General features: G+C 40.2%; 1 long non-coding RNA gene across 1 annotated transcript in view; it reads left to right on the top strand.

Annotated features, from left to right (window-relative positions):
• The window catches only part of LOC107570963 (uncharacterized), a 23,561-nt gene extending 13,463 nt beyond the window's left edge, over nucleotides 1–10,098 (top strand). Inside the window, exons 3-4 of the long non-coding RNA XR_001607115.1 lie at nucleotides 9,663–9,797; nucleotides 9,995–10,098. This is a non-coding gene — a long non-coding RNA (uncharacterized lncRNA). The remainder of the gene's footprint in view (nucleotides 1–9,662; nucleotides 9,798–9,994) is intronic.
• Nucleotides 10,099–11,403: the final 1,305 nt, after the last annotated feature.

Here is an 11,403-nt window from a genome sequence, read left to right as displayed (position 1 = left end):
GAGTGTGAGTGAGTGTGTGTGTGTGAGTGAGTGTGTGAGGGAGAGTGTGTGTGTGAGTGTGTGTGTGTGCGGGTGTGTGTGTGTGTGCGCGCGTGTGTGTGTGTGTGCGGGTGTGTGTGTGTATATGTGTGTGCGTGTGTGTGTGTGCGCATGTGTGTGTGCGGGTGTGTGTGTGTGTGTGTGTGTGTGTGCGGGTGTGTGTGTGTATATGTGAGTGTGTGTGTGTGTGTGTGTGCGGGTGTGTGTGTGTATATGTGAGTGTGTGTGTGTGTGTGTGTGCGGGTGTGTGTGTGTATATGTGAGTGTGTGTGTGTGTGTGTGTGCGGGTGTGTGTGTGTATATGTGAGTGTGTGTGTGTGTGTGTGTGCGGGTGTGTGTGTGTATATGTGAGTGTGTGTGTGTGTGTGTGTGCGGGTGTGTGTGTGTATATGTGAGTGTGTGTGTGTGTGTGTGTGCGGGTGTGTGTGTGTATATGTGAGTGTGTGTGTGTGTGTGTGTGCGGGTGTGTGTGTGTATATGTGAGTGTGTGTGTGTGTGTGTGTGCGGGTGTGTGTGTGTATATGTGAGTGTGTGTGTGTGTGTGTGTGCGGGTGTGTGTGTGTATATGTGAGTGTGTGTGTGTGTGTGTGTGCGGGTGTGTGTGTGTATATGTGAGTGTGTGTGTGTGTGTGTGTGCGGGTGTGTGTGTGTATATGTGAGTGTGTGTGTGTGTGTGTGTGCGGGTGTGTGTGTGTATATGTGAGTGTGTGTGTGTGTGTGTGTGCGGGTGTGTGTGTGTATATGTGAGTGTGTGTGTGTGTGTGTGTGCGGGTGTGTGTGTGTATATGTGAGTGTGTGTGTGTGTGTGTGTGCGGGTGTGTGTGTGTATATGTGAGTGTGTGTGTGTGTGTGTGTGCGGGTGTGTGTGTGTATATGTGAGTGTGTGTGTGTGTGTGTGTGCGGGTGTGTGTGTGTATATGTGAGTGTGTGTGTGTGTGTGTGTGCGGGTGTGTGTGTGTATATGTGAGTGTGTGTGTGTGTGTGTGTGCGGGTGTGTGTGTGTATATGTGAGTGTGTGTGTGTGTGTGTGTGCGGGTGTGTGTGTGTATATGTGAGTGTGTGTGTGTGTGTGTGTGCGGGTGTGTGTGTGTATATGTGAGTGTGTGTGTGTGTGTGTGTGCGGGTGTGTGTGTGTATATGTGAGTGTGTGTGTGTGTGTGTGTGCGGGTGTGTGTGTGTATATGTGAGTGTGTGTGTGTGTGTGTGTGCGGGTGTGTGTGTGTATATGTGAGTGTGTGTGTGTGTGTGTGTGCGGGTGTGTGTGTGTATATGTGAGTGTGTGTGTGTGTGTGTGTGCGGGTGTGTGTGTGTATATGTGAGTGTGTGTGTGTGTGTGTGTGCGGGTGTGTGTGTGTATATGTGAGTGTGTGTGTGTGTGTGTGTGCGGGTGTGTGTGTGTATATGTGAGTGTGTGTGTGTGTGTGTGTGCGGGTGTGTGTGTGTATATGTGAGTGTGTGTGTGTGTGTGTGTGCGGGTGTGTGTGTGTATATGTGAGTGTGTGTGTGTGTGTGTGTGCGGGTGTGTGTGTGTATATGTGAGTGTGTGTGTGTGTGTGTGTGCGGGTGTGTGTGTGTATATGTGAGTGTGTGTGTGTGTGTGTGTGCGGGTGTGTGTGTGTATATGTGAGTGTGTGTGTGTGTGTGTGTGCGGGTGTGTGTGTGTATATGTGAGTGTGTGTGTGTGTGTGTGTGCGGGTGTGTGTGTGTATATGTGAGTGTGTGTGTGTGTGTGTGTGCGGGTGTGTGTGTGTATATGTGAGTGTGTGTGTGTGTGTGTGTGCGGGTGTGTGTGTGTATATGTGAGTGTGTGTGTGTGTGTGTGTGCGGGTGTGTGTGTGTATATGTGAGTGTGTGTGTGTGTGTGTGTGCGGGTGTGTGTGTGTATATGTGAGTGTGTGTGTGTGTGTGTGTGCGGGTGTGTGTGTGTATATGTGAGTGTGTGTGTGTGTGTGTGTGCGGGTGTGTGTGTGTATATGTGAGTGTGTGTGTGTGTGTGTGTGCGGGTGTGTGTGTGTATATGTGAGTGTGTGTGTGTGTGTGTGTGCGGGTGTGTGTGTGTATATGTGAGTGTGTGTGTGTGTGTGTGTGCGGGTGTGTGTGTGTATATGTGAGTGTGTGTGTGTGTGTGTGTGCGGGTGTGTGTGTGTATATGTGAGTGTGTGTGTGTGTGTGTGTGCGGGTGTGTGTGTGTATATGTGAGTGTGTGTGTGTGTGTGTGTGCGGGTGTGTGTGTGTATATGTGAGTGTGTGTGTGTGTGTGTGTGCGGGTGTGTGTGTGTATATGTGAGTGTGTGTGTGTGTGTGTGTGCGGGTGTGTGTGTGTATATGTGAGTGTGTGTGTGTGTGTGTGTGCGGGTGTGTGTGTGTATATGTGAGTGTGTGTGTGTGTGTGTGTGCGGGTGTGTGTGTGTATATGTGAGTGTGTGTGTGTGTGTGTGTGCGGGTGTGTGTGTGTATATGTGAGTGTGTGTGTGTGTGTGTGTGCGGGTGTGTGTGTGTATATGTGAGTGTGTGTGTGTGTGTGTGTGCGGGTGTGTGTGTGTATATGTGAGTGTGTGTGTGTGTGTGTGTGCGGGTGTGTGTGTGTATATGTGAGTGTGTGTGTGTGTGTGTGTGCGGGTGTGTGTGTGTATATGTGAGTGTGTGTGTGTGTGTGTGTGCGGGTGTGTGTGTGTATATGTGAGTGTGTGTGTGTGTGTGTGTGCGGGTGTGTGTGTGTATATGTGAGTGTGTGTGTGTGTGTGTGTGCGGGTGTGTGTGTGTATATGTGAGTGTGTGTGTGTGTGTGTGTGCGGGTGTGTGTGTGTATATGTGAGTGTGTGTGTGTGTGTGTGTGCGGGTGTGTGTGTGTATATGTGAGTGTGTGTGTGTGTGTGTGTGCGGGTGTGTGTGTGTATATGTGAGTGTGTGTGTGTGTGTGTGTGCGGGTGTGTGTGTGTATATGTGAGTGTGTGTGTGTGTGTGTGTGCGGGTGTGTGTGTGTATATGTGAGTGTGTGTGTGTGTGTGTGTGCGGGTGTGTGTGTGTATATGTGAGTGTGTGTGTGTGTGTGTGTGCGGGTGTGTGTGTGTATATGTGAGTGTGTGTGTGTGTGTGTGTGCGGGTGTGTGTGTGTATATGTGAGTGTGTGTGTGTGTGTGTGTGCGGGTGTGTGTGTGTATATGTGAGTGTGTGTGTGTGTGTGTGTGCGGGTGTGTGTGTGTATATGTGAGTGTGTGTGTGTGTGTGTGTGCGGGTGTGTGTGTGTATATGTGAGTGTGTGTGTGTGTGTGTGTGCGGGTGTGTGTGTGTATATGTGAGTGTGTGTGTGTGTGTGTGTGCGGGTGTGTGTGTGTATATGTGAGTGTGTGTGTGTGTGTGTGTGCGGGTGTGTGTGTGTATATGTGAGTGTGTGTGTGTGTGTGTGTGCGGGTGTGTGTGTGTATATGTGAGTGTGTGTGTGTGTGTGTGTGCGGGTGTGTGTGTGTATATGTGAGTGTGTGTGTGTGTGTGTGTGCGGGTGTGTGTGTGTATATGTGAGTGTGTGTGTGTGTGTGTGTGCGGGTGTGTGTGTGTATATGTGAGTGTGTGTGTGTGTGTGTGTGCGGGTGTGTGTGTGTATATGTGAGTGTGTGTGTGTGTGTGTGTGCGGGTGTGTGTGTGTATATGTGAGTGTGTGTGTGTGTGTGTGTGCGGGTGTGTGTGTGTATATGTGAGTGTGTGTGTGTGTGTGTGTGCGGGTGTGTGTGTGTATATGTGAGTGTGTGTGTGTGTGTGTGTGCGGGTGTGTGTGTGTATATGTGAGTGTGTGTGTGTGTGTGTGTGCGGGTGTGTGTGTGTATATGTGAGTGTGTGTGTGTGTGTGTGTGTGAGAGTGTGTGTGTGTGTGAGTGTGAAAAATATTGAAGTCTATATTTTAAAGCAACATATTGCACCAGTAATTCTATTCTAGCAACAAATACTAAACCGTTATCTAGGCGTGCGCAAAATGTGTTCTGAGAACGTTTAGCTAACGTTCCCGTTAAGTTATGAAAACGTTATTTCTAAATATTCTATTTTTCCCAAAACATTTTGAATTTTTTTTTCTTGGCTATGCCAATGTTAAGTGAACACTCCATTTTATAATTTTGCAAACATTATGAGAAGTTGAATATTCTCTGAACGTTTGGAAACAAATAGTAACATTTAAAGAAACAAAGCCAGGGGTGCTTTAGCTCCAGCTGTAATAAAACAGACCTGAAGCAGCTGATCAAGATCTTACTGTTCTAGATTCTTCAGGACAGCTGTGTTGAGACACTGGAGCTAAACTCGACAGGATCCAGTTCGGACACCCTGCACTAAAATATTCCAGTTCAATGTGCAAATAACATTTTGTGCAACTCTTTGAGAACATTTTTAAAGACCAGCTAATTCTGTTAATGTTACTGAAGAACATTTGTTTATAATGTTGAGAAACCCTTGGCAGAACGGTGGCGATTTTCTAATGCTTCAGTTCAGTTATGAACATGTTATTTTTGAATGTTCTCTGAATGTTCTCCAGTGTATTTCTTGGTTATGTGAATGCTAAGGAAACATCCATTTTCAGCAGTTTGCAAACATTATGGGAATGTTACATCTGAATGTTTTGTGCACGTTCAAAAGTATCAGTAATAAAAGTAAAAGTAACAATAAATCTGAACATTCTGAAACAAAACGGTAACATTTAAAAATGTTAGACGAGCTTAGATGTTTCAGACAAACTTTGCAAACATAAACAAACTTTACTGGAAGAATTACTGTTCATAACTTTGAGGAAACCTTGCCAAAACTTCAGGCAAAAATCTGAGAGCGTTCCTTGTTAAATGGAAAAGCTGCTGGTGCAGATGTTTTGCACAGACAGCGATTCTAGACGAGTTATTGATCATTGATCGTGTCTGAGCTGATAATCACTGCTGTGTGTTTGAGACTTTAATCACGTGATCTGCTGCCTTGACACATTTTACCTTCCACAAACATTCCTCTAGAACACACACACTCATACACACACACACACACACACACACTCACTCACTCACACACACTCACACACACACACACACACACTCACTCACTCACACACACTCACACACACACACACGCACAGGGTTGCTGCAATCTGTGTTTGACTCACTCACACACACTCACACACACACACACGCACAGGGTTGCTGCAATCTGTGTTTGTGCTGCAGATTGCTCATTCACTCAGAGTGCTTCTGAAAGATATAGTATTGCAGGTCAACACTGCAGATATAACAGATGCTGAGTGCGTAGGAAAAAAGTATTGAAATGTCATGTTTTGCTTATGCGCACTGAATCATTCTGTCTGAGTCTGTGTTCAGTGTTTTCTCATGTAGACTGTGTGTGTGTGTGTGTGTGTGTGTGTGTGTGGGCGCTGCTCGTGCGTGTTTCTGCGTTTGTTTAGAAACTTCGATCCGAGCTCGAGACGAACCTCAAGAAACTACATTCTCTCTCGCAAATCATAATGCCGCGAATATTAAATATAACAGATGCTGAGTGCGTAGGAAAAAAGTATTGAAATGTCATGTTTTGCTTATGCGCACTGAATCATTCTGTCTGAGTCTGTGTTCAGTGTTTTCTCATGTAGACTGTGTGTGTGTGTGTGTGTGTGTGTGTGTGGGCGCTGCTCGTGCGTGTTTCTGCGTTTGTTTAGAAACTTCGATCCGAGCTCGAGACGAACCTCAAGAAACTACATTCTCTCTCGCAAATCATAATGCCGCGAATATTAAACGCGTTTAACGCTCTTGTGAGGCGAGACTTCAGCAGAAAAACACTGCGCGTTTCTGCACGGAGCTTCGCGACAGATGACGTGTGATAAATCTGAGACAGAGCTGAGAAAATATGAATTATATCTGATAGATTTGACAATTATGAGCTGTGTGTGAGAAATCTGAGACAGAGCTGAGAAAATATGAGTAATATCTGATAGATTTGACAATTATGAGCTGTGTGTGAGAAATCTGAGACAGAGCTGAGAAAATATGAGTAATATCTGATAGATTTGACAATTATGAGCTGTGTGTGAGAAATCTGAGACAGAGCTGAGAAAATATGAGTAATATCTGATAGATTTGACAATTATGAGCTGTGTGTGAGAAATCTGAGACAGAGCTGAGAAAATATGAGTAATATCTGATAGATTTGACAATTATGAGCTGTGTGTGAGAAATATGTGAGACAGAGCTGAGAAAATATGAATTATATCTGATAGATTCAACAAATATTAGCTGTGTGTGAGAAATATCTGAGACAGAGCTGAGAAAATATGAATTATATCTGATAGATTTGACAATTATGAGCTGTGTGTGAGAAATATGTGAGACAGAGCTGAGAAAATATGAATTATATCTGATAGACTTGACAATTATGAGCTGTATGTGAGAAATATGTGAGACAGAGCTGAGAAAATATGAATTTTATCTGATAGATTTTACAATTATGAGCTGTGTGTGAGAAATATGTGAGACAGAGCTGAGAAAATATGAATTATATCTGATAGATTTGACAAATATTAGCTGTGTGTGAGAAATATCTGAGACAGAGCTGAGAAAATATGAATTATATCTGATAGATTCAACAAATATTAGCTGTGTGTGAGAAATATCTGAGACAGAGTTCGATTCTAATTCACAAGCTTTCGATTCGATTACCGATTCGATTCAATTCGATTCAATATGGATTAATTTGGATATATATCAGGTACAGTACATGCCAAATTTTCTCAAGAAAAAAAATCTCTTAACTAATGCTGTAAAATATACACAAGAGTCAGTTGGTACTACATTACTATAATATTGAAGGTTAAAATTGACTGATTTGTTAAAATTAAATTTAATGAAGTTTTTAAAATAATAATGTTACAATTACATAATAATATTTGTACTTCGATAATTTTTTTTGAAATAGAAACATTTAAATGGTGGCTGTCATAAAAACTTGATGGATTTATTCAAACATAAATTAAACATCTGAGGTAAATGGGTGACATTGTTTACAAGCCGTTATATTGACGTCTCTGCGCGGCTGAAACACTGATTGAGCGATTACACGATTACACGAGCAGATTGTAAAGTTGTACTCTTTCTTTTAACTTGTCTTCGGATGTTTAGTCATGTTTATTTTGTGCTGTTACATTAAACAGCGCCAAAACGGCATTTATTGTTTGAATACTGCAATGCAATGGACAGAATTTGAAATCTGAGTAGTGGTCGACCGATATATCGGCCGATATTTGGCACTTTTCAAATATCGGCATCGACCGATTAGATTTTCTGTTTGGCCGATGCGTTCGTTGCGGGACTTTTATTTTGACGGCGGCAGCACCTGAACACACAGTGCTCACATTCTCCCTCTTGTTCGCCGTCGTCGTTAACAGTTCTGTCTAATACGGATAGAAGTCTGTCTAATAATCAGATAGGATGTCAAATAAAGGAATTAAAATGTATACAAAAAAGTATTATAACGATTGCTTTTATATTGTTAGTAAAAGAAAAGCAAACATTATATAATACTTTCTCGTTTGCCGTCAGCATTCAGCAAATACGCATTTACATCATTTAAACAAATCTTTGAATGACTAATGAACATCTAATTTCCAAAACCTTGCAAACTTAGTCGAATCCAGCTGTGAGATCTTATGAAGTGTTCAGCTTCATTGAGACGTGCGATCGACAAACTTTAAACTCATGATTTCAAATTATGCTGCGCTTTATGCATTTGCCCACTGTCATATTCATGTCATTTTCACTGTGTGCTGTATGTAAAATGAGTGTTACCATGGCTTTATTTGAAAAAATATGATTCCCAATGCACACAGACGTCCCAGAATACTGAGTGCTCTGTTGGTTACAGTTTTTACTTCCTTTTTTAATTATATTTTTATTAAATATTTGTTTATTTGTGAAAAATACTTTTTCATTTAAAGTACAAGCATGTTTATTTTACACATTTATTTTTTAATCAATTTTCAAATGATTTAAAATTTCTTAAATATTAAATAAAATTATATCGGCCATCGGCCACACTGCTTTCCAAGATATCGGGAGAAATATGTGAGACAGAGCTGAGAAAATATGAATTATATCTGATAGACTTGACAATTATGAGCTGTGTGTGAGAAATATGTGAGACAGAGCTGAGAAAATATGAATTATATCTGATAGACTTGACAATTATGAGCTGTATGTGAGAAATATGTGAGACAGAGCTGAGAAAATATTAATTATATCTGATAGATTTTACAATTATGAGCTGTGTGTGAGAAATATGTGAGACAGAGCTGAGAAAATATGAATTATATCTGATAGACTTGACAATTATGAGCTGTGTGTGAGAAATATGTGAGACAGAGCTGAGAAAATATGAATTATATCTGATAGACTTCTGATAGAATTTCACAATTCGATTCGATTCGATTCTAATTCACAAGCTTTCGATTCGATTACCGATTCGATTCAATTCGATTCAATATGGATTAATTTGGATATATATCAGGTACAGTACATGCCAAATTTTCTCAAGAAAAAAAATCTCTTAACTAATGCTGTAAAATATACACAAGAGTCAGTTGGTACTACATTACTATAATATTGAAGGTTAAAATTGACTGATTTGTTAAAATTAAATTTAATGAAGTTTTTAAAATAATAATGTTACAATTACATAATAATATTTGTACTTCGATAATTTTTTTTGAAATAGAAACATTTAAATGGTGGCTGTCATAAAAACTTGATGGATTTATTCAAACATAAATTAAACATTGAAGAACAGTAAAAATTATAATGAATATGTTATATGGTGCATATATTCAGCAAAATACCCCTCTCTACAGTTTATTTTTCTATCTGACTAATGAGTTTATGGTCACTGAATAACGTTATGTTTTTCTGAGGTTGCGTGACTTTTTTTACAAGCCGTTATATTGACGTCTCTGCGCGGCTGAAACACTGATTGAGCGATTACACGAGACCGGATACGGATTGTAAAGTTGTGTCTTTCTTTTAACTTACCTTCGGATGTTTAGTCATGTTTATTTTGTGCTGAAACTGGTTTTAATGTGGAGGAGATGATCGGTTCACGTGCGATCTGTCAGTTCACATTAAACAGCGCCAAAACAGCATTTATTGTTTGAATACTGCAATACAACGGACAGAATTTGAAATCTGAGACTTTATTTTATATTAAAAGTACCAAAGCACAATGCTTATTGTGATTTATTGGATGGGAAGTGCCCTTCAACACTCCGTACATTAACTGAAAACAGGCTAGAATAATCGATTCTTGGGATTTAAGAATCAATATCGTTCCGTAAAAATGAGAATCGATTAATATCGAGATATCAATATTGTTTTATTGTTTTACCTTCAGAAGTCGTCTTGATAAATGCTCATACAATAAAGATTGTTTCAAAGCAGCTTCACAGAGATAAACAGATAAACAGGTGTTAATGTTGTGAAATTCATTCAATAACTCAAATTCAATTTCAACTGCAAAGCAGCTCTACAGTGTCACTATTTAGATCAATCAAGTTCAACAACAGTGTCAATTGTGCACCATCATCGCATCATGTAGCTAACCTCTCCACTTCTGCATTGCTTGACTAGGATGAAAAAGCCTTGTGCAGGTATCACCTGTTGCTGGTTAGTGTTGCGCTGATGGTTATCTGTGTCCTCATGAGTCTCTGTGGAACTTTTTCTTCACATTCGCCACGTTCTTTCCAGGGGAATGACCTTCAAAAGGTAGTACTATGGATTTGAACTGTAGAGCATACCAATGTACTCCGATTTACTAAAGAGCTCTCTAATACTTAGTATATAGTGCTCTATTTGATTTGCATTTTTTCTTGAGAATGCATGCAAGTTTGTGTGAATTAGCATGTTTTGAGTTTTATTATAGTTTGTTTTAAAAGCATTTAAACAATTGAAATAATTCATAGGAATCGCTGCTGAGCCAATGAGGAAAAATCTGCAGAACGTCCACGTTTGAGAGTGAACTGGCACCTCGTACCATCAGAACACATGAAGACATCTGCTACTGAAAGAAATGAGCATTTGGGTATTCAACAGTAATTGTCTATTCCCAACATGTTTGTCTTGTGGAGCTAAAAAATTGCAACCAGTTATGCAGGCTGCATGCAATTCATTCAGAATAGATCTCATCTAAATGTGACTTTATTTCATGTTTGGTTGCAGCATTATGCTATGATATGTAAGTGTTAACAATCGCAACATAACCTGAGATTGGTGGTTATAATATAACTATACTCCAAGAGTAAGTTAGATGATTGAAAGCTTTGTCTTGATGTCCCACGAATGAATATATTTAATATAAATTTTATTTAAATACATTCACTGTACATCATTTGTTAAATTTTCTAAAAACAAAATGTATTAAAATAGTCCATTGTGAGCAAAGTATAGGTGTCCGGACATTATTCAGCAGTGGTGTATTCAGTGTTCTGGTCTTTTAATTCACATACAAAAACTACACAGAAAACACACTTACTTTTTGACAACAATTCACAAAAAACACTTTTTTTTATCACAATGGCCAATCATCAAACCAGGAATTGGTGGATAGACCTTTAAGTTAACACTGCTAATTCAAAGAAAGACAGCATAATAATAGTGAAAAATACGGTGGCCGAGAAGTGCAAAATAAATCACAATTCTGAATACAAAATAACAAATTACAAACGCAAATGCAAGTCTAAAAAACAAAATAACAATTCAGAAAACACAACAACAATTCAGAAAATATTTTAACAAGTCAGAAAACACAACGACAAATCCGAAAACAAATGAACAAGTCAGAAAACACAATGACAAATCAGGCAAACCGGAAGAGGTAGGTATAGTTTGAGACAGCGGCATTGGTTTGGGATTACTCACCGCTGACTGGACGAGACATCTGTCAATCAACGTATACAGTGAAGAACCAGCCGAAGAACAGCAGAGTCGTGGTAGAAAGTTCAGAGATGGTATGAAAGTAGCTCAGTTTAAATGTATTGTATGAATTGCCCTTACTCTGGAATAAAGAATACGGGGTGTCTATTTACATTTAGTTAAAAGTGGCTGTAAATCATCATCTTCAGTGGTGCAGATGGATAAGCGTGTATAGTTGGCTTTTTGACGCGATCGACCCGGGTTCGATCCCGCCTTTTGCCGAACTTTTTTTTTCTCCCTTTTCAAATCTCGTATTAGCAATGGATTCTATTTACACTAACTGCAAATACCTATTTACACTATGTTAAAATAGCAGGATTTCTACTATCAAGTATACTACTTGTTGCAAATAGTGGCAATTATCTGCAGTTCAGTATTGTAGTACATTATAAAACAGTAT

The sequence above is a fragment of the Sinocyclocheilus grahami genome, unplaced genomic scaffold (assembly GCF_001515645.1).
Source record: "Sinocyclocheilus grahami isolate Dianchi unplaced genomic scaffold, SAMN03320097.WGS_v1.1 scaffold1525.1, whole genome shotgun sequence".
Lineage (NCBI taxonomy): Eukaryota > Metazoa > Chordata > Actinopteri > Cypriniformes > Cyprinidae > Sinocyclocheilus > Sinocyclocheilus grahami.
This window is presented reverse-complemented; position numbering and strand designations above follow the sequence as displayed.